This window comes from Sapajus apella, unplaced genomic scaffold (genome assembly GCF_009761245.1).
Source record: "Sapajus apella isolate SASKATOON/1434 unplaced genomic scaffold, GSC_monkey_1.0 scaffold22, whole genome shotgun sequence".
NCBI lineage: Eukaryota > Metazoa > Chordata > Mammalia > Primates > Cebidae > Sapajus > Sapajus apella.
The window spans coordinates 1,170,411-1,196,803 of record NW_022436962.1 but is presented as its reverse complement, the minus strand read 5'-3'; the positions used below and the strand labels follow the sequence as shown (position 1 = coordinate 1,196,803).

Here is a 26,393-nt window from a genome sequence, read left to right as displayed (position 1 = left end):
TATTTTTGCCACTTTATCTAAGGTGACCTCTTGGGTTTTTAATGTTCATGATTTCCACTGTTAAATGTGAGAGGCTGCCGGCTTCCACTGTGAATTTCACAGTGGTATGCTTTAAGACTGTTTTGTTTGGTTACTGCTGTGTTGCCACAGTGCAAGTTTGTTCAGGTTTTTTCTGATAACCTTGTTTTCTTGATTTTCAAGATGATATGTTCCTGGTGTGCTTTTGATAATCTCTCATTTTGAGATTTTTCTTAGGCTCAGATAATATATTCTTTTCTTTTTCTCTAAATTTTCATGTTTTATTTGCAAGTTAGAGGATAATAATTTACTGTTTACAGTATACATTTTTTTTTGAGACGGAGACTCACTCTGTAGCCCAGGCTTGAGTGCAGTGGCACAATCTCGGCTCACTGCAACCTCCATCTCCCAAGTTCAAGTATTTCTTCTGCGTCAGCCTCCCAAGTAGCTGGGATTACAGGCACATACCACTATGTCCAGCTAATTTTTTATATTTTTAGTAGAGATGGGGTTTTGCCATGTTGACCAGGCTGGTCTTGAACTCCTGACCTTGTGACCTGCCTGCCTCAGACTCCCAAAGTACTGGGATTACAGGCGTCCGCCACCGTGCCAGTATACATTTTAACGTGTTTATACAATACTAGCATTAGACATTTTTAGAGTGCTTTATGCAGATGACCATGATATTTTACATAACAATGAGAATATCACATTTAAGATCTTTGATTTTTAATCATTTTCAGAATAATCCTTCTTCCCTGGAAATAAGCTTAATATTTAACATAGAAAAACTTTTCCCACTTTAAAACTCTTGATGTATTTCAAGTAGTAATTTAATTATATCTATAGGAAGTAATGTCTTGCTTCACATTTCTGTTTTAGGTCAGTCATTGGCCTTGTGGGTTAACTTGGTAAAAGGTGGTCCTGACTTGACCTTTTAGAGGTATTTATTTAGGAGATTGTGGTACTAATTCTTATGATGTTGAATAAGAGAAAAGTAGATAACAGAACTTAAAGAGCACTCTTTTCTTAAAAAGCACTTACTACAATACCAAAGGGGGGAATTGCTTTGATGCCTTTTATAATTCCTAGATCCCCTCTGCTGTCACCTTGTAGGTGCCATTATCATCATGCTGCCTGGTGACTGGTAAAAACTCTCACAATGAGCATTATATAGACCTGTTCCACTAAGATTACCCCTCTTCTCGTCATTCCACTCTTCAACTAACAATTTCTTTGAAGTACATAGGTATTACTTAAAGTATATATCTGATTAATTAATAATGAGGTGTGAACAACTGATAGCCTTATTTTATTTTTATTTTTTATTATATATTTTTTAAGGAAACATTTTGGTTTTAAAGAAAACCTTGTAAACTCAAATCAATTAAAAATATGCAGTTTGCTATAATGGAAAGATCTGTTAACTAAGGGTCAAATGTAGCTCTAACTGCCAAATTCTAGTTATGTTTTACCGTTCTTCCGCCATATGTATTGATAGTCTTTTGATTAACAACTTTAGTAAGTGTGTTAGTATATTTAGTCAGAGTATTTATTCAATGAATTTCATAAGGACTTGTTTTTGTTGTTTAAAGTTCCCAGTTAATGAACTAAAGCTATAATGTCATGGTTACAGAACCTTATTTTTCAATTTATTTTCTCTGATTAGGTTACCAGTTAGATGTTCTACAGAAATAGTAATAAAAACTATTTATTTGGTGTTTATAAAATATCAGAAAGTGTGCCAAGAGCCTACGTATTCCATTTATCTTGACTTCAACTATAAGATTTACAGACTGTTATTCTTTTCAAAATGTAAGGAAATTAAGGCCCAGAAAGGTTCAACAACTTGCCCAAAGCACACAGACTTAGGAGGTAGGACTAGGATTTGAAACCATCTTTATGGTACTAGAGCTGAACTCTTAACAATTATGCTATGGTACTGTTAGAACAATCATATTTTTCTAATAGCAGTGAAGTCATCTGCAGCAATTTTAGAAAGCCACTCGTTTTAGAAAATCCCTGACTGATTCTAGGGTTGACCAGAATTGTTGTGATATTATGTTAATTCTTAACAGACATCAGAAGAAGAGCTTAAACACCGTGGGAAGTATTCAGCCCTCTCACTCATTCAGTGAGTGTTTCTGAGTGCCATTGATGTGTCATGCACAGATGAAATGTAACTGAGATGGCATTCTTGAAGGGGAAGTATCAATTTTAAATCAATAAGGCTGTGGTAGAGGTTGTTTAGTGCATATAGCACTGAAGTACGAAGATGGTACCTAACTCTGCTCAGTGCTTAGGGCGCAGGTGGGGGAACAGTAGAGGACTGGGAAGATCTGGGGGGTAGTTGTGAGGTAATGGAGGGAGACACAAGTGGGTGTCAGGTGGTTGTCTTTTTCTAAAGTTAATTGGAGTTTTACTTCATATTCAAAATCTTGTGTGAATAATTAAGAGTAAAGAGTATATTGCTTTTGGTGTAAATGGTTGCATCTGATGAAGAAGATAAAGAATCTCTCTGCTACAGTGTAACTTGCCTTCTCAGGGGATTGTTGGGGTTAATTTTGTTTACTCAGAGCCTAAAACAGTGTCTGACCCACAGTATGTGCTCAGTAAATATTTGTTGAATTGTTAAACTGATGCAGGTACCAAGATGGCTTTTAAAGAAAAGGAATGGAAATTGTATAGGGTATTATGGTTTTAATAATTGTTGTTAAATTTCTTTCTTTTTTAAAAAGCATAATTACATTATCAAATTACATTATTACATAAATTACATTATTATATAATTACATAAATTACATAAATTTATACAATTTATGTAAATTGTATAAAAAATTACATAAATTTATGTAATTTACATAAATATTACATAAATTACATTATTACATAAATTACATTAAATTACATTATTAAATAATTATATTATTAAAAACATAATTATATCATTAAAGGTAAATTTGTGGAAGTGAAGCTTTAGAAATAAATATATATAAAAAGAAGTGATATAATTATAGCTCACTGCAGCCTCGAACTGGGGTCAAGAGATCCTCTGGCCTCAGTCTCCTGAGTAGCCAGTAAGACCAGGCATATGTTACCATGCCTGGCTAATTTTTACATTTTTTTGTACAGATGGGGATCTCACTCTGTTGTGGAGGCTGGTCTTGAGCTCCTGGCCTCAAGTAATCTTCCTACCTTGGCCTCCCAAAGTGCTGGGATTACAGGCATGAGCCACCATGCCCAGCCAGGAGATTCTTTACAAGGTGATGATTTTACCTTTTTTCCAGAAGAGGGACTCTTGGGTACTATAGTAGTTCAGCAGAAGATGGATAAAGAAAATGTGATGTGTATACATTTATGCAATGGAATCTTATTCAGCCTTAAAAAGGGGGAGATACTGCCATCTGATAAAACATGAATGGACTTGGTTTATATTATGCTAAATGAAATACATCAGATCCAGGAAGAATACATTTCATGATCTCACTTATATTTAGAATATATATTTTTAAATGCTCATATACACAGAGACAGAGAATGAAACAGTGGTTACCGTGGGTGGGGTGGGGATAGAGGAAATGAGGCAATGCAGGTCAAAGATACAAAATAGCAGATATATAGGATGAACAAGTCTAGAGATCCAATGTACAATATGAGGACCAAAGTTAATAAAATTGTATTATATTATGGATTTTTGTTAAATGGATTTTAGCTGCTCCTGTCACAAAGAGGTAACTATGTGCGATGATAGATGTGTTAATTGGCTTCATTATAGGAACCATTTTACTATCTGTATGTATTTCATCATGTTGTGCATCTTAAAGAAACACGATACAGTTTTTTTTTTAAAAAGTTGCTGAGTAATAACCCTTTTTGTATCTGTCTTGTGGAAGTTATAGTCTGTCTTGAGCTAGGTCTTTATTGTCCTAATTTATGTTGTTTACTGGATTTCAGGCTTTTAAGAACAAACACCTCTTTGTATCTCTTGCAGACTTTGGGAAGATATCTTACATGAGAATGGTGTTCAATGATTACTTGCTAAGTTATACTGCTATTAAAGTGAAATTAGTACAAGATTGTTCTCATTGTCAATACCTATTGAAGATTTCTTAAATCTTAAAACAAATTTGAACATAAAGGACTTTGAAAGCTTGCAGATTTTTATCATCATAAGCAATGGGCACTTTATTTAAAAAAATTTTTTTTAAATAGAGCTGTTGAAAAACCACAAACTGTAACTTTGTAGGCAGAACGCTGAAGATCAGATAGAGCCTTTTCCTTTTTCGGTTCCTTCTTAATTATCACTTGAATCTGAAAAAAAGCACACAACAACCAGTTTGGTACATCTGATAGTCTTCTGTGGACATATATGATTCTAGAAATTACTCATTTAAAAAGTAATTTTATCTTGGTTTGGTAGCAGAAATGCACCAGCATGAGGATGTGTTTAGTATTCAAATTTTCTATTAATTAGGATTAATACTAATTAGTTCTTTAAAATTTTATCACCTAGTTATAAAAACTTAGATGACTTTATTTTCTTAAGATTATCATCAAATTAATTATGTTATTTGAAATTAACTTACCTGTTTATACAGAAAACATGGTTCAAATGAAACCCAAATAAGTTCAAATGTGTTTTAATATAGTGGAACAGCATATGTCCTCAAGGCCTACACATTAAAATTATAGGTACTCTTAAACTTGTATGGAAATGGTTCAGAAAGGATTATGTTTTTTTCAAGATTCCAGTGTATTTTGGATATGATATTTGGAAAAGGAAGTAATATAATATTTAGAAAATAGTTTTCGAGATCTCCATCATTTTGCTCATATATAAGTTAAAAGAGAATTTTCTGTTTACTAATTATATGCAGTTAATGAAGTTAATTTATTTTGTTTTTAGAAAATAATGTCTTTAAATTTTTTTTTGTTTTTATTACTTCAAGACTTGAGGACTAAGTTGTAGAGTCTTAGTTTTACTATGAAATGTGTGATTTTGTTGATGAATGCCTGCAGAATAATTACAAGAAGGAGCAGCACAATTTCATCAAGATTATGTGTTGGTTCTGTTCGCTATGTACAGACATGTTTAGACATGTTAGAGAGGAAACAATAAGCTGAGAACTGTTATGTACAGAAATACTAGCTTCCAACTTTTAATGGTTACTGTAGTGTTTGTTAGGACATTGAATATATACCCTAAGCAGTGGAAATATTGAAATTGAATGCTAGTTGAAAGGTAAAATTTTAATTTGTAAATATTTCCCTCATTTTAGCTTGATAGTTGAAGACATACATGAATCCATAGTAAAATGTTTAACATATGTCATGTTCTAAATTTTGCCTTTGATAGAGTTGATATAACTGTTTAAAATTCATTATAAAGCCCGTTACTAAACCCATTTACTAAGAATTTACTTGGGAGATTATACAATTTTTTTGTAATTTCTTTTTGAGACAAGTTCTCACTCTGTTGCCCAGGCTGGAGTGCAGTGGCATGATCTTGGCCCACTGCAACTTCCACCTCCTGGGCTCAATGTGATCTTCCCACCTCAACCTCCCAAGCAACTGGGGCTACAGGTGTGTGCCACCATGCCCAGCTAATTTTTGTAGAGATTGGGTTTTGCCATTTTGCCCAGACTGGTCTTGAACCCTGAACTCAAGTGATCTGCCTACCTCAGCCTCCCAAAGTGCTGGGATTACAAGTGTGAGCCACTGTGCCTGGCTGGTAATTTTTTGATTAATTTCCCTTAGTAACTGTCCAGATTAACAGCAACCATTTTGTTTATAAATGGATATGGAAAGAAAGAGAGGAGATGGCATTCATTTAGAATTTTCTGCCCTAAACTTTGCACCACTTACTGCTACTTTCTTATGACATACTCAAAATATTGATCAGAGTATTAAAAATGTTTGAAGTCACTCAATACTTCTGGAACGCCTTCCAAATCATCAAGGTTAGAATTGCCTTCTAATCATCCTGTACATTTTAAGATGGCTTACACTTTAGATTTTCAGGGAATCTTAATTCTTCAAAAATGTGTAATTCACATTGTGTTTTATATATATGACAGACTAAACAGAATTTAAATTTATTTTAAAACAATTTTAAGTATGATTAAAGTTGTTCATTTTAAGATATGGCTGAATTGGTGAAAACACAAAAATTATTTACATATTGCTGTTAAGGGATTTGTCAATCTCATTCTTAATTAAAGGAGGTAAAACTTAATTTAAAACCTGGGTTTGAGGAAAGTAGATCGAGGGTGCTTTTGCCTGGTTTATGGGGAAGAAATGAATAAGCTGGTGCTCTCCAAAAGGTATCTTCCTCCCACATACTTATTTTTAACTCAGAAGGATACAAGTATTGAATCTTCTGCAAATAAGGGGGAGAACAAAGGTCCTATTTTCTGCTTGTGGGATCTGTAACCAGAAACTTGGCCCAAAGAAGGCCTGCTGGTTCTTTGCACCACCTCATGCCACCTGCACGAAGGTGTTGCAGATACTTTCATTTTAGAATTTGTATTTTTGCCTTGTTTCACTTTTATCTTCAGTGTACTTAGTGTTTATTTTTTCATTCATTAGATATTTAATATTTATATTACCTTGAAATGTTTTAGCTGCTTAGTTTTTAATTTTACTTTTAATTGTATTTTGCTTTTTATTATTTTATATTCATTTATTTGGTTTTTAAAATTTTTTATTTTTTAGGGAAGTATTTAAGACTGGGTACGGTGGCTCGTGCCTGATTAACTCTAATTATGGATTCTGATAATGATTACACATAAGTATCTAATGGGAGCACTTTGGGAGGTTGAGGTGGGCTGATCTCTTGAGACCAGCCTGGATAATATGTGAAACTGTGTCTCCACCAAAAAATACAAAGGTTAGCTGTGTGTGGTGGCATGCACCTGTAGTCCCCAGCTACTTCAGAGGTTGAGGGAGGAGAATTGCTTGAACCTGGGAGATGAAGGTAGCAGATTACGCCACTGCATTCCAGGCTGGGTGACAGAGTGAGACTCCATCTTAGCCAAAAAAAAAAAAAAAAAAAGTTATTTAATGAAGTACTCTCTATTGTTTGGGAAAAGTCCTTTTTCTTCTTCCAATTAATGTGCCCTTTGAAATGTTTTACTTCTTCTACTGAAGAGACAAGGAGAGAGAGTATCATAAGATGTAACAGACGCATTCTAATAAAACTAATACTTATGATTTGATGGATTGTGAATAGGTAATTAAATCTCATTTCAAGGTGAACAAGAGTAATGGGTTTGATGTCATGATTTTTTGAAAACCTAAACTCTGGAATCCTCTTACAGAGAAGACAAATATTTCGCCTGATATGTATCATGGTGGAATGAGAAAATATTGGACCGAGAGTTGAAATATAGCTCTTGGTACTGGCTTCATCACTTGTTAGATGTCTGACTTTGATCAAGTCCTTTAAATTCTATTACTTTCATTATTCACATTTGTAAAATATTTGCACTGCGTATCTCAAATTGTTACGAGATTCAAATACATAATAGCATGAAAATGCTTCATAAATTGTGCCATGTAGATATAAACTTATATTTGATTTCTGTGTTGTGATTGTTAGCTGTATGAAAAAGGTATGATCACTTCAACAGAAATTGTCAGTGAAAAGCTTTCCTATTTTGATGTATGTGATCAATCTGGAAGATAGGAATGCTAACGAAAGGTCACATGGTAACTTCCAAGTCCCCTCTTTAATATGGCAGAAGTGTCAGGAACAAGGAGGGTGGAAAACACGAACATATTTTGTGCTGCGATTGGTTAATTTCACTTTGGAAAGGCTATTTAGCAGAGAATAAGTTTGTAATACTGAATCTGACAGCATCCATATAAAGATTTGGTGAAGTCTGGAGATGTCAAACAGGAGTTGAAAATTACAATGTAATTTTTTTACATTTAGCACTCCTTTTTTCCAAATTTTTCACGTGTACAACTTCAGCAACAAAGTGGGAATTCCACATATGTATAAGTTTTCAAGCTTCTAAGGGTTAATACTGATAAGCTAGAAAGTTGTTAGAATAGAAACAACACTCCTTCTTTGAAGGAGTGATGATGAGCTAAGATTAAGGATAATGTTATACAAGTGTAGTGTTCTCGAAGGAAATATTAGTTGAGAGGTATGGTACAATTGGTTGTGAGGTCTCTGTAAACAGATATTAAGCATTGCAACTTGTGAATGTTTGAAAAAATACAGCAAATTCAAGCTGTCTCAGTAATGACATTATTCCCATTATTTTAATTCCTATATGACTTTCTTGAGTGAGTGCTAAATGTAAGTCCAGAAATTATCCTTGAAACAGCTATCATTGATCAGATCTCCTTTTTATAGGGAATTTAATAAAGCTGATGAAGTTTATATTTTGTCAGATTTATGTAAGACCATTTTGTAGATTTCTCAATAACTGTGTTTCTTAATTTTATTTATATTATGACACATAGAAAATGACAATATTTGTATGGTACTTCTGGGCAAATGAACTTTATGCAATGATAGGAGGTAAATGGCCTGGGGTCTCCTATTGATATGTTCGTATTTCTTCTTACCCATTAGAGAGGCTCAGGCTGGGATGTTTTCTCTATGATTTTGTTGGTGAGACCGGCTTTTTCATCACTGCTTTTGTTCACTGCTGTTTTATGCTACTAAGTAGGATGGCATAACTCTAGAGTTAGATTGGAGTTAGAAATTGGGTTGGATTTCCAGTTGAACTGCTCTGAGACTGTTTCTTTGTCTTAAAATGAGAACAGTTATGATCTGCCTTCTCTTTAGTCTATAAAGCTGTGATGGTCAATATAGATAATAAAATATATGAATATGCTTTTAAATAGATGGTTATTTTTAATATAATTTAAGCAAACTGCAGGCGCATCTCTTTTGTAACTTGCAAGAAGAAATAGATTTTTTTGTTTTACATACATATATGTCTGTATATAGTGTGTATATATATAAATATATTTAACATATAATGAGATAGTGTCACAGTATATCAGCAAGGGCCTCTGACTGCAAAGCTAGGAGAGAGATTTGCGAGATTTAACAATGATAATAAAAATTAAGGATTATGAGAGATGTATTACATGTATGCAAATATTTCTTTCCCTTTCAGGCTAAGGTGTTTTCTTTAATGATTAACTCTATGGGTTTTGATAGTTATTACACATAGTATCTAATGTTCATCTGTTCTAATGAATTTTTTTAAATAAAAGGGATAGTGAATAAAATTTATTATTAGTTTATTGTTAGTGACCCATGCTTTTCTGAAAGTCTGGCTATTCATGCCATTGCTTTCCCTAAATAATAAATAATAAATCTAATTGTTTAATGGAAGCATATTCTTATTTTATTATTTATTTATTTATTTTGAGACGGAGACTCACTCTGTCACCCAATCTTGAGTGCAGTGCTGTAATCTTGGTTCACTACAACCTCTGCCTCCTGGGTTCAAAGCACTTTTCCTGCCTCAGCCTTCTGAATAGCTGGAATTACAGGCACCTGCCACCACACCTGGCTAATTTTTGTATTTTTAGTAGAGATGGGGTTTCAGTATGTTGGCCAGGCTGATCTTGAACTTCTGACCTCAAGTGATACGCCTGCCTCGTCCTCCCAGAATGCTGGGATTACAGGTGTGAGCCACCATACCCAGCCTAATGGAAGCATATTCTAGTTGTTGGAAAAGCATCTAGGAACAAACAGTGTCTGACCTGGTAGACTAAAATCCACAGAGGAGCAGGTAAATATATTAATTCTATCAGTTAACTAATCAAAATATTCTGTTTCTTAATTCTTCCTTCCTAGACTCTATGTGTTGGATAATTCTTAGCACTCTTAATGAAGAACTAGTCTGATGCCGTTGGTGAAAAAGATGTTTTGGTTTTATTATACATTGTATATCTCTCCTTATACTTTTAAACTTACAGATTTTTTCATTATCTACATGACCACTTTATAGCTACTGATACCTCTGTGTTCCCACCCAAATTATCATCCTGTAGCTCCCATAATTCCCACATGTTGTGGGAGGGACCCGGTGGGAGATGATTGAATCCCGGGGGCATGTCTTTCCTGTGCTGTTCTTGTAAGGGTAAATGGGCCTCACGAGATCTGATGGTTTTAAAAAACAGAAATTTCTCTGCACAAGCTCTGTCTTTGCCTGCCACCATCCACAGATGTGACTTGCTCTTTCTTGCCTTCCACCATGGTTGTGAGGCCTCCCCAGCCATGTGGAACTATAAGTCCAATAAACCTCTTTCTTTTGTAAATTGACCAGTCTAGGGTGTGTGAAAACAGACTAATTCAACTACTTCTTCATTTATTTGATTTTTTAAAAAATGGAAATTCTTGTTTAAACTCATTTTCTTTCCTCAGTGTCTGCATATCTTTCTTCACATATTTTATCTTTACTAGTTTTCTTCCCATTTTTAAAAGTCTGATTTTTTTTCTTTTGTTTTGGCATCCTGTAACATTGTACTTTTTTCTGTTTGGCAGTATACTGCTCTTAAGGGTATACTACCAATATTAATAATTTAGATACTTCTCCTAATAATTTAGAAAGTATTTTGAGAAAGTATTTTTTATATGAGTTATGTATTTGATTCTCATATCTATCTCTTGATAGGACGTATACTCGTATTTCTGTTTTACATTTGAGGAAACTAAAGCACAGAAAAGTGAAGTGACCAGCCTGATACATATAACTGGCAGATTTGAACCAAGATTTCAACTCTAAAACCCACACTTCTTCCAGTTAACCTCAGTTTTATATCAGATAAATATAGTAACTAGACAGACTGCTTACAGATTCAAGTGAATGATTTCTTTAGGTACAATGAAATTTTTCTTTGCTATGAGAAATTGGAAGTTAGAGTAGCCAAATACTGTCAGTATGTGTGTCTGTGTATTTATACCTATGTATGTGTATGAGTGTAAATGCCTTTATGTTTTATCAAAAAGCTTCAGGCCTGTTGCAAAAAATTCAAATAGAAGAAGGGAATAGCATGAAGAGACCAGAAATCACTCTAAATTTCATCACTCAGAGAATATAATGGGTAATATTTTGTTGAATAGTATGTTCCGCATCTCTATATGAATATGTATGCATTAATATGCATTTTTCCATAAACTGGTTCATCTGTTCATCATATCCTATTATGTGACCTTACCAATTGATAATTTGTTATGACAACTTCCTGTGTCTGAAAATAGAGATCTAATTTATTAGTTTTTTTTTTTCTTTTTTTGAGACAGAGTCTCACTGTCGCCCAGGCTGTAGTGCAGTGACGAAATCTTGGCTCACTGCAATCTCCGCCTCCTGTGTTCAAGCAATTCTCCTGCCTCAGCCTCCTAAGTAGCTGGGACTACAGGTGTACGCCACCACACCCAGCTATTTTTTTTTTGTATTTTTAGTAGAGATGGGGTTTCACCGTGTTGGCCAGGATGGTCTCCATCTCCTGACCTCAGCCTCCTAAAGTGCTGGGATTGCAGGTGTGAGCCATCGTGACTGGTCTGGTTTTTTTTTTTTTTTTTTTTTTTTGAGACAGAATCTCGCTTTATTACCCAGGCTGGAGTGCGGTGGTGTGATCTCGGCTTACTGCAGCCTTTGCCTCCTGGGTTCAAGTGGTTCTCATGCGTTAGTCACCTGAGTAAGTGGGATTATAGGCATTCACTACTACACCTGGCTAATTTTTCGTCATGTTGCCAAGGCTGGAACTCCTGGCCTCAAGTGATCCACTTGCCTCGGCCCTACAAAGTGCTGGGATGACAGGTTAGAGCCACCGTGCCCAGCCTCCTTCATTAGCTTTACTAGTTACCTGGAATTTTATTGTATGGGCCGACTGTATAAATGAGATAAATATAAAGATAAATATATCCCATTTATACTTGTATTATTATTTACTTCAAATAAATTCTTAAGAGTGTCATTGTTGGACTTTTGATATGTATTGACAGGTTGTCTTTCCAAAAAGATATATATTCTTATTAATAGCATCTGTGTACCACAGTTCTCAACAATACTAGGTATTAACTCTCTTTTAAAAAATTATTAACAATGTATTTTATTTAATTCAATATATCTAAAACAATTTTAATAGACAGTCAATATTGAAATATTATTAAAATAATTTACAGTTTTTTATACTTAGTCTTTGAAGTCCTATATGTATTTAAAAAATAGACTTTATTTTTTAAAACAGTTTTAGATTCATAGCAAAAATTGCATGTAAAGAATTTTCCCATATATCCCTTGTCCTGACATAGACACAGCTTTCCTCAATATCAGCAGCTCCACCAGAGTGCTAAATTCATTGCAAGAAGTGAATCTACACTGACACATAATTGTCACCCAAAGCCATAGTTTAGGGTTTACTCATTGTGTTATATATTATGTGGGTTTCACAAAAGTATATAACACGTATCCCCCGTTATAGTATCATACAGAATAATTTTATTACTCTAAATATCGGCTGTGCTTCACCTTTTCATGCCTTCTTTCCTCCAACTCTTCATCTTTTTACTGTCTCTACAGTTTGTCTTTTCCAGAGATATTTCCCTTTTTTTAATTTTTGAAAACATCTGTGCCTATCTTGCTTTATTTTATATTTAGACTAATTAGAAAAGTTGGCCAGTATTTCATGTTGGCATTAATATTTCTTTGGTGCATTTTATATTTTTGTCTTTTGCATATTTGATAAAGGCTTTCATTTTACCTGTAGCAACCAGTTATTTATCACATATTGATATTTTTCCAATTTAACATTACCTTTTTATGTTCTTCATTCAGAAGTTTAAATGTTTTCTAGTCAAATTAGTCTTTGAAAAAAATTTCTATTTTTTATGTTTTTGCCAAAGAACTACTAAACTCAGGGAAGAAATCAGAGGTTAGTGTTTTCAATATATTTCCGATAAAATTGCTTTATCACATCTTCAGTGTATGTAGAAACTTAATTTAGTTGAATTATACCGATATTATTGTCTAAATGTTTGATAGAATTGAACCATGAGGTTACCTAGGCCCAAAGATTTCTTTGTGGGAAGGATTTTAATTGTGAATTCAATTTCTTTATCAGATAAATGATTAATCAGACTTTTGGATTCTGCTTATGTCAGTTTTGATAATTATCAAGGAATTTGAAATTTAAACAAAATTCAGGAATTTTATTTAATTGTGAAAGGTACTGACACAAAACCATTCATAATATTTTTAATTTTTATAAGATCTGCAGTGATAAATCCCCATTTCTTCCAATATTAATAATTTGTATATTCTCTCTTTTTTATTAGTCTAAGGAGTTTATCAATTTCATTGATATTTTCAGAGAACCAGTTTAGTGTTTTGTTGATTTCTCATTTCTCCATTTTCTGTTTTCATTGATTTCTGTTGTTACATTTATTATTATTATTTTCCTCTTCTTCTTTATTATTATTTTTATTTTTTATTTTTAAGGTGGGGTATCTCTCTGTTTCCCAGGCTGGAGTGTAGTGGTGTGATCTTGGCTCATTGCAACCTCTGCCTTCCGGGTTCAAGTGATTCTCCTGCTTCAGCCTTCTGAGTAGCTGGGATTACAGGCGCATGCCACTACGCCTGGCTAATTTTTGTATTTTTAGTAGAGACAAGGTTTCACCATGTTGGCCAGGCTGGTCTCGATCTCCTGACCTCAAGTGATCCACCTGGCCTCCCAAAATGCTGGGATTACAGGCGTGAGCTTCTGCATCTGGCTGACATTTATTATTTTCTTCCACATTGGATTTTATTTCTTCTAGCTTCTTAATGTGGAAGTTTAGTGTATTAATTTTTAAACCGTTTTTTTCTAACATCATAAATGGATAAATTAACTTTTAAGCAATATTTTAGCTGTGTCCTACAAATTTGGATATACTGTGTTTTCATAGTTATGTAGTTGTAGTTGAAAATATTTTCTAGTTTCACTTGTGACGTCTTTCTTCATGGGGTGCCTTAATTTCCAGATGTTTGAGATTCTTTCTGAATATTTTTATTATTGATTTTTAATTTAATTTATGTTAGAGAACATACTCTGTATGACTTTAATCCTTGGAAATGTGAGATTTGTTTTACGGCCCATAAGATGGTCTGTCCTGGTGGAAATTCAGTGTACCCTTATATAGAATGTATATTCTGCAGTTATTGGATGTGTTGTATAAACGCCAGTTAGATAAAGTTGATTGATAGTGCTTTTCAAACTTTTTGTGTCTTCACTTACTTTTTAGGATCTGTTTCTTTCACTTACTGGGGGAAGAGTGTTAAAATTTCCGATTATAATTGTGGGCTTGTTGGTTTCCTTGTTTAGTGCTGTCAGTTTTTGCTTCACGCATTTTGAAGCTCTGTTGCAATAAGCATACACATTTACAAATATTACGTCTTCTTTATGAACTAACCCTTTGAACATATGAAATTTAACACATTTCTATGTCTCTGACAGAGAAATTTTGTATGTTAAAAGGGTTAGTTCAAAGGTGTTTTCTTTATTATGGTTTTCAGAAATGTGGCGGTAATGCTTTTTGTTTTTAAGTTTACTTTTATGTGAATAGAACTGTTCTGCCTTCCTCATGATTAGTGTTTGCATACAATTCTTTTTCCATTCTTGTTTTCTAAATTGTCTATGTCTAAACTATGTCTATATCTTTATCTCTCTTTATCTCTCTCTCTTTCTCTCTCTCTGTCTCTATCTGTCTTGGTTTGCTTTTCTATCCAGTTTGACAATCATTGCCTTTAATTAGAACATTTGATACATTTGTATTCAGTGTAATTATTGATATGGTTAGGTTTAAATTTATTATTTGTTTTATAGTTGTACTTTTGGTTTTTGTTTTGATTGTTGTTTCCTTTTTGCTTCCTTCTCAACTTCTTCTAGATTAATGTATTTTTCTTTTTTTAGTATTTTGTGCTTTCCTCTTCTCTCGGCTTTGTTTTTAGTAGCTCTAAGGATTACATTGTACTTCATGATTATATGATCATACCTATTGTGATTATATCTACAGTGAATTAAAATTATACCACTGTGAGTGTTAAGAACCTTCCAAGAGCTTACTTACATTTTAGTCCTTTCTTTCCTTTGTGCTATTACTGTCATACACTATTTTTTTCTGTATAAAAGAAAATCCTGGCCAGGCACGGTGGCTCACGCCTACAGTCTCAGCACCTTGGAAAGCTGAGATAGGAGGATTGCTTGAGACCAGGCGTTCGAGACCAGCCTGGCCAACATAGGGAGACCTCATCTCAACAAAACATAAAAACATTAGCCAAGCATGGTGGTGTGCACCTGTAGTTCCAGCTACTCAGAGGAAGCCGAGGTGGAAGGATTGCTTGAGCCCAGGAGCTCAAGGTTGCAGTTAGCCATGATGGTGCTACTGCACTCCACCCTGGGCAACAGAGCAAGATCCTGTCTCAAAAAAAAAACAACCTTCATTATAAGTTGAAATTGTTAAACAAGAGAATCCCCATAATACATTATTATTTTTGTTTAGACAGTAAATTCCTTTTTAAAGAAGTTAAGAAATGAAAAAAAATCATATGTACCTATTTACTATTGTACTCTTCCTTTATGTAGATTTCAGGCATGATCTGGCATCATTTTCTTTTAGCCTGGAAAACTTTTTTTAATATTAGTTGTACATCCAGTCTGCTGGTGACACGTTATCTCAGTTTTTATCTGAAAATGTCTTTATTGTATCTTAATTTTTGAAGGATAATTTACTTGGGAATGAATTTCTAGTTTTTTTCTTTTAACATTTTAATAATGTTCTGTTGTCCTCTGGTTTGCATAGTTTTTGATGATACTTAAGTAGAAGTTTTTAATCATTATCCATCTATATGGTAATGTATCTTTTTTCCTTTCCCTGCTTTTAAGGTTTTCTCTTTTTATTGTAGTTTTCAAAAATTTGGTTATTACATGCCTAGGTTTAGTTTCCTTTGTATTTACCCTGCTTGGGGCTTTTTGAGCTTCTTGGATCTATAAATTTATATATGTGAACCTACATATATTCAGAAAAGTTTTGAACATTATTTTCTTGAAACCGTTTTTCTGTTTACTCTCCTTTATACTTTTTCCTTTGGGGACATAGTTTATGTGTGTTTGACTGATATTGTTTCATGAGTCACAGAAACTCTCTTTTATTTTTCTCAATATTTTTTCTTTCTGTGCCTCAGTTTGTACAGTTTCAATTATTCTGTATTTAGGTTCTCTAATCTTTTATTCTGCAGTATCCAATCTGCTGTTAAGCCTATACAGTGAATGTTTTTATCTCAAATAATGTATTTTTTAGTTCTAGATTTTCATCTTGAATCTTTTCAATAGATTGTATTTTTCTACTGAGAATCGCTGTTAATTCATTTATCTTTCCCTTTAAATACTTAGATGTAATTTTAATAGCTTGTATTAATTTCTTATTTTTGCTGTAACAAATTACCACAAGCATAATGGCTTAAAATAATATTAATTTATTATCTTACAGTTTTAGAAATTAGAAGGCTGAAGTGGTACTTAATGAGCAAAAATCAAGATGTTGGCAGAGCTATGTTTCTTTCTGGAAGCTCTAGGAGAGTGTTTTCTTTCGTTTTTTAGCTTCTAAGGGGCTGCCTGCATTTTTTGGCTCTTGGCCCCTTTTATCTTCAAAGGCCACAATAGTTGATGAGTCTTTTTCCTAGTGTATCACTCTGATATTGACACTTGTTCTTCCTTCTTCAACATTTAAAGATCTTTGTGATTGTACCACTTGGGTAATCTAGGATATGCTCCTTATTTCAAGATCAGCTGATAGGCAACCTTAACTGCATCTGCAATCTTAATTCTCCTGTGCCATGTTATGTAATATAGTCACAGGCTCTAGGCATTAGGATATAGATATCTTTGAGGGGCCACTGTTCTGCCTACTGCATAACTCTTTTTTAAAATTCTTCTTTGGTGACTCTAGTATCTGTTTCATTTTGGATTTTTTTTCTGTGTACTTTTCATACCACCACCTCACCCCACCCCTGCTTCCCCAATGTTTTATTGATTCTTTGCATGTCTGATAATTTTTTGTTACATCTGAATATTTTGGATATCATATTATTGACAGTTTAAAATTTATCTTTTTTTTAGTAAGTATTGAATTTTGTTTTGGTGGGCAATCAATTTTTTGGAGAACCAATTTGATATTTTCAGGGTTTGTTTTTAATCTTTGGGTGGGTCTAGAGTATTTTACCTCTAAGGCTAAAGTAGCCTTACTTCTGAGGTGTGTCAACAAATGTGTAGAATTTGAGATTTTATTCTATTTAAGTGCTAACTGGTTAACCTCTTATGGTTTCATTGATGCTGTCAGAAGACATGAGTTTCCATGATCAGGGACAGAGGAAATGATGAATAATATGAATCATAAATAATATGATTGTGACATACAATTTATGGCACAAGTTACATGAGCATTAATCATTTGTGTCAGTTTTCCCTGCCCTTAAATCACAGGAGTGGGGTGTGAATGAACCCAGATGATTGCCTGCAAATGCAGTTGATTGTGTTATAGAAGAGGAACCCTGAATGTAGGAAACTCAAGTATCATATAGTTTGCAGTAAGCATGCCTGCTTTTTGCTGTTGGAGGGAGATACTTCAGACAAATCTTGTTTTATTACACTTTGCTATATTGTGCAGCAAGTTATGCTGAAGATCTAGCTGAGATCATTGATGAAGGTGGCTACATTAAACAGCTGATTTTCAATGTACATGAAACAGCCTTATATTAAAAGAAGACGCCATGTAAGGCTTTCCGAGCTAGACAGAAGTCAGTGCTTGCCTTCTGAGTTTCAAAGGACAGGCTGACTCTTGTTATGAGCTAATGTAGCTAGTGACTTGAAGTTGGAGCCAGTGGTCATTTATAAATTCAAAAATCCCAGGGCCTGTACAAATTATGCTAAATCTACTCTGCCTGGCTCTATAAATGGAGTAACAAAGCCTGGATGATAGCACATCTGTTTATAGCATGGCTTATTGAATATTCTAAGGCTACTGTTGAGACCTACTGCTCAGAAAAAAAGATTTCTTTTAAAATACTTTTGCTCATTGACAACGTAACCTGTTCATCCAAGAGCTCTGATGGAGCTATACAAGAAGACGAAGGTTTTAATGCTTGCTAACACAGTATCTATTCTGCAGCCTATGGATCAAAGAGTAATTTTGACTTTTCAGTTTTATATCATTAAGTCTAAATGTAAGAAATACATTTTGAAAGGCTATAGATGCCCTAGATAGTGATTCCCCTGATGGTTCTGGACAAAGTAAATTAAAAATCTCTTTGGTGAATAGAAAGGATTCACCATTGTAGATGCCATTAAGAATATTTCATGATTCATGGGAGGAGGTCATAATGTGAACATAACAGAAGTTTGGAACAAATTGATTCCAACCTTTGTGAATGACCTTGAGAGGTGCAAAACTTCAGTGGAGTAAGTAACTGAAGACGTGGTGGATATAACAAGAGGACTAGAATTAAAAGTGAATCCTGAATATGTGACTGACTTGCTGCTATCTTATGATAAAACTTGACTGGATGAAGAGTTGCTTCTTATGGATGAGCAAAGAATGTGGTTTCTTAAGATGGAATCTACTGGTGAAGATGCTCTGAACATTGTTGAGATGACAACCAAGGGGTTAGAATATTACATGAACTTATATCATAAAGCAGGGAAGGGTTTTTGAGAGGATTGACTCCACTTTTTTTCTGTGAGGGGGTCTTGCTATGTCGCCCAGGCTTGCCTTGAACTCCTGGACTCAAGTAGTCTTCTTCCCTCAGCCTCCCTAGTAGCTAGGACTTCAGGCATGCACTACTGTAACCAGCTTAGATTGACTCTAATTTTGAAAGATGTTCTACTGTGGATAAAATGCTATCAAACTACATCTGATGATACAAAGAAATCTTTTGTGAGAGGAAGAATCAGTTGTCTTATTTTAAGAAATTTTCACAGCCACCCTAGCCTTCAGCAACTACCTTAGTGATCAGTTAGCAGCTGTCAACATTGAGGCAGACCCTCCACCAACAAAAAGATTTTGACTTGCTGAAGGCTCAGAAGATTATTAGCATTTTTAAAGCAATAACGTATTTTTAAATTAAGGTTTGTACATTTTTAAAGACATAATGCTATTGCACACGTAATAGACTACAGTATAGTGTGAATGTAACTTCTATATGCACTAGGAAACCAAAACATTTGTGTGACTTGCTTTATTGTGATAGTCGTTTTATTGAGGTGATCCAGAAGTGAACCTGCAATATCTTCAAGGTACATCTGTGTTTCTGTTTTCCAAGGCTATAATGTAATGTGCTCTTTGCTTGGGATGGAGACTATTTTCTAAGGGTGTTTGCTTTTATCTTGTTAATATCATGTTAATAGTTTTTAAAACTTTGTTAATTATTACTTCCCCTGTTAATCAGTCATTCTGGAAAAGGTAGTCTGGAATAAAACCTAGTCATTAGCCCTGCTCTGAAAAAGTGAAGATAAGTGGGAGACTCCGGGAATTGTCTCCTAACGGTGTGACCTTTCTGAGGTGTCTCAGTTGAATTCCTCACATGTCCATGATTTTATCTGCTTGTTCTCTCGGTACTATGTGACCACCAGAATTTCCATTCAGCTATTCGCTGCTAGGCATTTTCAAGAGTGTCACCCTGCACATGTGCAACCTAGTGTTTGGCCAAAGACCTAATTATGACCCTTATACAGATTTCTGATGCTCCTTGTATTTGGTATTTTCTTCCACAAATTTTGCTATACCTCTCAACTTTATTCTCTTCTGCTGCTGCTCAGCAAGACTGTGGTTCTTTGTGTGCTACAGTTCTGAAAGTGCCTCCAGACAGAAAGCCAGGGAGATTGTAGTGCTCATTTTGTGTAATTTCTTTTTCCCAGAGAGATCACAGTCCTGCTTTTCCTATTGCTCCACTTTTAAAAATATTTGTTTCAAATATTTTGTACATTTTACTTTATTTTACATTGTTATGGTGGGCCAGCAGGTTTGTGCCTATTACTGCCTCATGGCCAAAAGTGAAGTCTCCTATTACTTTAATTTGCATTATTTATTTATGAATATATATATTATGCCAGCTAGACCACCAGATTGCTAAAGTCAGAGATGTTATCTTTTCTTCTTTTTAGAATTCTTTAGAGAATTATATTAAGTAGGTACTCAATAAATATGTCTTGTTCCACAAAACACACAGTAGAAATATGAGACTAGAGTATAAAAATTCTGTCCCTTGATATTATTGTTATGATCAAAATTAAGATGTTATATGACAGATTAGTTTGTAGTTATTTACCTCTATGTAAACATATGCATACAGTCGATAACATAGAACTTTTTATGAACTGACTTTTTTGAAAGAAAAAATTACTAGAGAAATTAGATTGCTATATTAGATGGTATCAACTAAGACTTGAAATAGTGCCATTGTATTATATTTAATATTTCTCATTGTAATGTAAATTTGTGTATTAATTTACAGATTGAAAGGGATTTTACATATGTTATTTTAAATTAATTTTGATTTTCTCAACAAATCTCTATGTTAGGTTCAATAGCTGTCTTCATTTTATTGACCGAATTAAAGCTCAGTGATGTTCTTTCATACTTAAGGTTCCAGAGTTATAAAGTGGAAGAGCTGAAACTGCAAATTGAATCTCCAAATGAAGTTTAATGTTCTTTCTGCCTTTCTGCATACCGTAGGTGTGGGTTGCCAAATTTATTTTAGTTTTTCTATTTGTTTGTTTTTGAATATATGTAGTTTATGCCCATTTTATTCATTCTGTATATAGGATTATGAAACTGAAATTTTAAATTATTTTTCTGGTGAGATTGCATAGATACTAATGTTGTAAGTTTTCTGCCTACTAAATGTTTGAAACTGCCTTTAAAAGTTTTTTTAAATAGTAAACCTTTACTAAAGGCATAAAAGGTATGTTTTCGTGTTACTTTATAATTATTTTAAATTGTCAGTTTGATAATTAGGTTCAAACGATTGTGCAGAAATGTGTTAAAGATTGTGTATTGACATTCTCACATTAGTCTTGCTCTACTTTGAAGTTTAATATTCTAACATTAGAATTTTAAAAGTATATTAATAGTTTAAAACTGCTTTAATGATTATTTGCCCTATTAATATGTATAAATAAGGATGGCATCATTGTAAACACTTTATACCCTTACTTGGGTAATACATCCTTGGTTGGGTTGAGTTGGAAGTGATGATCTTTGGGCTATGCACTTGAATTAATTGGTTACTCTATCTTGGGACATGTTGGAAGTTCTACTGCTTCAGTGAGAGGACTCTGGCAGGAGGTGTTATTTTTTTACTAGCAGTGGTGTTTGATCTTGATTTGAAGGAAGCAAGGTCTATCAACAGAGGATAATGATTTACTTGCCTTATCCTTTCTCTTTGTGCCCTCGAGAAATTCCAGAAAACAGTCATTTTGTTAGAAAGAAAATAATAGTCTTCATATGAAAAGATTTGAGCGCTTTTCTTATCAAAATACAGAAGGATTTTTATCTTTTGATCCATTGGTGGATTTACTTATCAACATAGGTATTAGCTTTGCTTCTCACTCCTTCCCTCAAAATTGTAGGACGGAAAATTGGAAGTCAGGAAAGCAAGTGAATGTGACAAAGGCTTATTTATCTTGCAAAAGTGCTGTATAAGTATAGTCTTTTCTTCAGCTTGTCTTTTATACCATTGATATACTGGACTTTAAGAGAACTTATGAATGAAGGGGCATTTTAGTTCTTCCTAAACCAATAACTAGTTATATGATCTTGCATAAATCATTTTCCCTTTTTTGACTCAAGTTCCTCAGTTAAACAAAAGCTATAGACTATCTGAAAGCTCCTTGTAATTTAAATATTCTATCATTTTAATTGTTATTGTTTAGTTCTTCAACTAGATTATCAACTCACTGAAGCAAGGATTTCATCTTCCTTTTGATAGTTCTCACAATATATTTTGTAGCAATTAGATACAATAATAGAAATTTGTTGACAACCTTAATTTTCAGATCTTGACTTTCTGAGACTCAGTCTTCCCCATATAGGGATATACTGCTCATAATTCCTTTTTTACGCATCCCTCTGCCTTTTCAGATCATTCAAATAAAAGACTTTCCAGGAATCTATATGGCTCCTTTTAACTGGCTCAAATCCCCTTGTTTACATTTCTGACCTCATCCTCTCCCACTTTTCTCCCTTGCTCAGCTACACTGGCTTCTTGCTATCCCTGGAACAACATCATGTGTGCTCCTTCAAGGGTTTGCACTTTTTGTTTATTTCTAATACACTTTCCCAATATATCTGCACAATAATTTCTTATCCATTTTCAGGTTTTTGCTCATTGTCAATGAGTCTCACTGTAAACAACTTGACAGAATTAAAATTACATGCTTCTTCCTTTTGTACTCATAATTAGGTTGTATGCCTTCCCAGCCACAAATCAAACAAGTTCAGGGCTATCGTGATTGTCTTAGCTGATTTAAAATTATATTTTATGGTACAAAAATTTTTATAGGGTAGCTGGAAGGAACTATTAAGAATATCTTAGCACATTACATATTCTAATTTAGAAGAAAAGGTCTGATTTCTTAGAAGTTGGTGGAAGCATTTTAAGACTCAATTATGTTTTAGTAAGATGAATTCATTTACTTGTTTTCTGTCTGTATATCTTCTTTGGTGAAATGCCTATTCAGCTCTTTCTCTTACATTTTCTTTATTGGGTTGGTTTCTTATTACTGAGTTTTGAAAGATTTTAATATATCCAGGATACAATGACTTTGTTGGATTTGCATTTTTTTCTCCATCTGTATCTTGTCTTTTCATGCTATTTTTTTTTTTTTTTTTTGACGGGGATTTTTGCTCTTGTTACCCAGGCTGGAGTGCAATAGTGCGATCTCAGCTCACCGCAACCTCTGCCTCCTGGGTTCAGGCAATTCTCCTGCCTCAACCTCCTGAGTAGCTGGGATTACAGGCATGCGCCACCATGCCCAGCTAATGTTTTGTATTTTTAGTAGAGACGGCTTTCATGCTTTTAACTAACACTGTCTTTCACCCAGAATAGTCCTTCCTTTTGATCAGTTTATCACTTTTGTTTTTGTTTTCATTTATAGTTCATTTAGATTTTCATTTCCTTTTGACTTCTTCTTTGACTGTTGGGTTATTTAGAAGTATGTTATTTAGGTTACAAATATTTAGGGATTTTCCTGTGATATTTCTGTCATATTTTGCTAATATAATTCCAGAGAATATTGTGGTATGACTTGAATCCTTTTAAATCAATTAGGACTTGCTTTGTGGTACAGCATATGGTTTCTCCTGCTAAAAGTCCCCTATACACTGAAGGTTTTTGTTTTTTTACAAAAACAAAACAGTTAACAGTTAACAGATTACAGTTAAGTTATTTGGAAACAGTTTGAACATTTGAGGCTTGCTTTTAGGCTTTGGTAGGTGAAGCCAGAGTCGCCTTCAGTCTAGTGCTCATTTTTCCCACTGCTAAGATATTACCCTCTGAGTACTGTACAAATACTCTGTTGATGATGAGCTTTTCCCACTCTGGGTGGTGTGAACGTCAGCTGATCCTGGGATTTTTCCCCATTTTTTTTTTGAAGTGGAGGTGTGGTTCTTTCCTCAATGTTGGGTAGTTTCTTCATATGTGTGCACTGATCATCAGTCCACTAAAGCCTTGGTGGGGGTTGGTGGTGAAACTTCTGCAGCTCTCCAGAGCCCTATTCCTGTGAAGCTGCTTCTCCTGTTCTCTTTGTGGACTCCAGATGGTTTGGGCTTCCAACCTCATCTCAGGGAGACCACCGGGCACTGCCTGGGTTTCTCCCACCTCATGCCACGTGCTGGAAACTCCAGATGATAAGACCAATTGTAAGGCTTATCTTATTTGTTTTATCTCTGTCAGGGATCAGTGTCCTGCGTTTGCTGATGTCTGAAAATTGTTTAATGTATTTTTTTAGATTTTTAGTTTTAAAGGGGGAGAGAGCAAATACAGTTTGTACTTTCTCTTGGCTGGAAGCTGATGTCTTTTTTATGGATGTAAAAGTGCTGCTTTAACATTCTATATCTATGGTTAGAGGAAAAGCTATGGTAATTAAGTACATGGGTAAGTAATTTTTGTGAATATAGTTACCATGGAAGTTCTGAGGTTCTTCTGTCATCTTTCTGCCAAAAAGTGATTCTGTGTCAGCATCTTCCATGTTGTGTTTCCTAGTTTGTAACCCAAGTCTTCTATGAATTAGAAACTGGCCCAGATTAGGTTGTGAGTTTGACTTATTCAGCTCTAGCCTGAGGTCACATTCACCAATTGTGGATGTACCTACTAAAAACTCACCCTGAGGATAGGATATAGCTCCCAGAAAAGAGGGAATTGTTGTGACTTGGCCATCATTCTCTATGTGGATTTAATGTTATTTTTTGGCTTTGAAAGGAAAATATTTCTAGGTTTAAATGAGAAAAATAGCACCTTAAATTCAAAATTCAGCATTATTTCTAAATAGTTTGCCATGAAAGCTTCTTCTCCAATTATAATATTAGACACTCCCTTTTGTCCTGTTATATAATAGAGGGTACTCATGCATGCTAATTCATACTGGATCAGTGCAGAGAGGAGAAGAAATGTAATAAACAGGTGTCAGAGAAACCTGTATAAATACAGTTGAAGGGGAAAGTAAATAGGGAAAATAAATTATAGGACATTAGGACGTAATCAAAAATTGCTGGAAGAAAATGAGCTGGGTTATCTGCTTTCCAGGTAAGATATCTATCTTGCCCTCTCCTTTCTAATGCAATTTTAGAATAATACTGGAAATTTTGTCTTAGAAGTAAGTAATGCTTTATTTCCTCAAGGTGATTGGAAAACACAGTTCTACGAGACCAAAGAGAGATTTATAACTCAACAGGAAGCCATAGCTTTACTTGTTTTTCTTTTTTGAAGCATAATTCTAAGTATTTATTTTTAAATTTACCAGTTTTTACATAATTAGAATCTAGGGGCTCCGCTACTTTTAGTAAATTAGATTCTGGATACCTATGTGAATGTTTTTCTTGTTTACCTAAGAAAAGGCCCCAAAATAAATAAGGATCATTGCTGCATTTTCGCTGTAAGGATTAAGTAGGAGAGCTTCCTATAATACTTAGTAAAACAAGTCTATAGAGTGCAAAAATCTCCTTGTTTTCAGGATCCTGTGGAGTCTTGTCATACCTCCAAGATGGAGTGTTTAATGTTGCTAGATGGATGTCCACGAGTGTTTAAAAAGAGCTGCTATGTACTGTTTATCAGTATGTGTTTTAGAGCCATAGATGATTTATTGAGAAATCAGGTTCCTGGGACATACTTTGATTATTTTAAGGATGGAAATAAGAGTGTAATCTACATGTTGGGAAAAGTTTCCCAGGTGATTGTTACGCATCTGAAAGTTTGAAGCCATTGTCCAGAGGAATAGGGCTATGGTGGTGCTTGGATTCATGGGGCGGAAGACTTTCCCACTATTCCGTTGGAGGTATTGCAGTCAGGTTTATTGGTGTGCTGTCTTATAATTGATGGTAGGAAAGGAGCAGTGTCTCTGATATACCCTATGTGTGCAATTGGAAGAACTAGGATAGAGTTAGGAGTGGATGAAGGCTTATGGTGGATGATATTATCATATGACAAAAAAGATGAAGGATGATTTAGACTCAGAATAGGCCTCTTTATGTGCAATTAGGCAGTCTTGGGTGATTTTCAAGAGCAATAGCAACAGATTTTTGATGCCTTGCATGAATGCTAGCATTGAGAAATCTCCTTTATGAAGTAGTCTCACAAAGACATTCGAAAGAATAGATGCTGGGTGTGTCCTCAGCAGTCACAAATAAAGAGGAAGCTGTTTTCAGAATGAGTGGTATAACAGAAATATGGATAGCAGTCCTAACTGAAAGGCAAGGAAGATCAGTAGAGCCTTGGAGCTAATGAATAGCCTTTCCAGTAGAACAGGAATAGAGTATAGGCATTTGTAAAGAAAGGTTACAGTAACAAATTTATCACAGATTATCTCAGGGATGATTTTTGTGATATACATAGAATTTATCATTTTAATTTAAAATGTAAGAAGCTGGACATGGTGGCTCATAATTAATCCTAGTGCTTTGTGATGCCAAGGTGTGAAGAGTGCTTCAGGCCAGGAGTTCAAGACCAGTCTGGACAATATAGTGAGACCCTGTCTGTACAAATTATTATTGTTATTTTAATTAGCTGGGTGTGGTGGCATACACCTGTGGTCTTAGCTGTGATAAATTTGGGAGGCTGAGGCAGCCTCAACTGAGGCTGCCGTAAGCTATGGTT

At 34.4% G+C, this 26,393-nt stretch overlaps 1 protein-coding gene across 8 annotated transcripts in view; it reads left to right on the top strand.

Moving 5' to 3' along the window:
• The window catches only part of DENND1B (DENN domain containing 1B), a 272,297-nt gene that overhangs the window by 15,954 nt on the left and 229,950 nt on the right, over nucleotides 1-26,393 (top strand). The window lies entirely within an intron of this gene.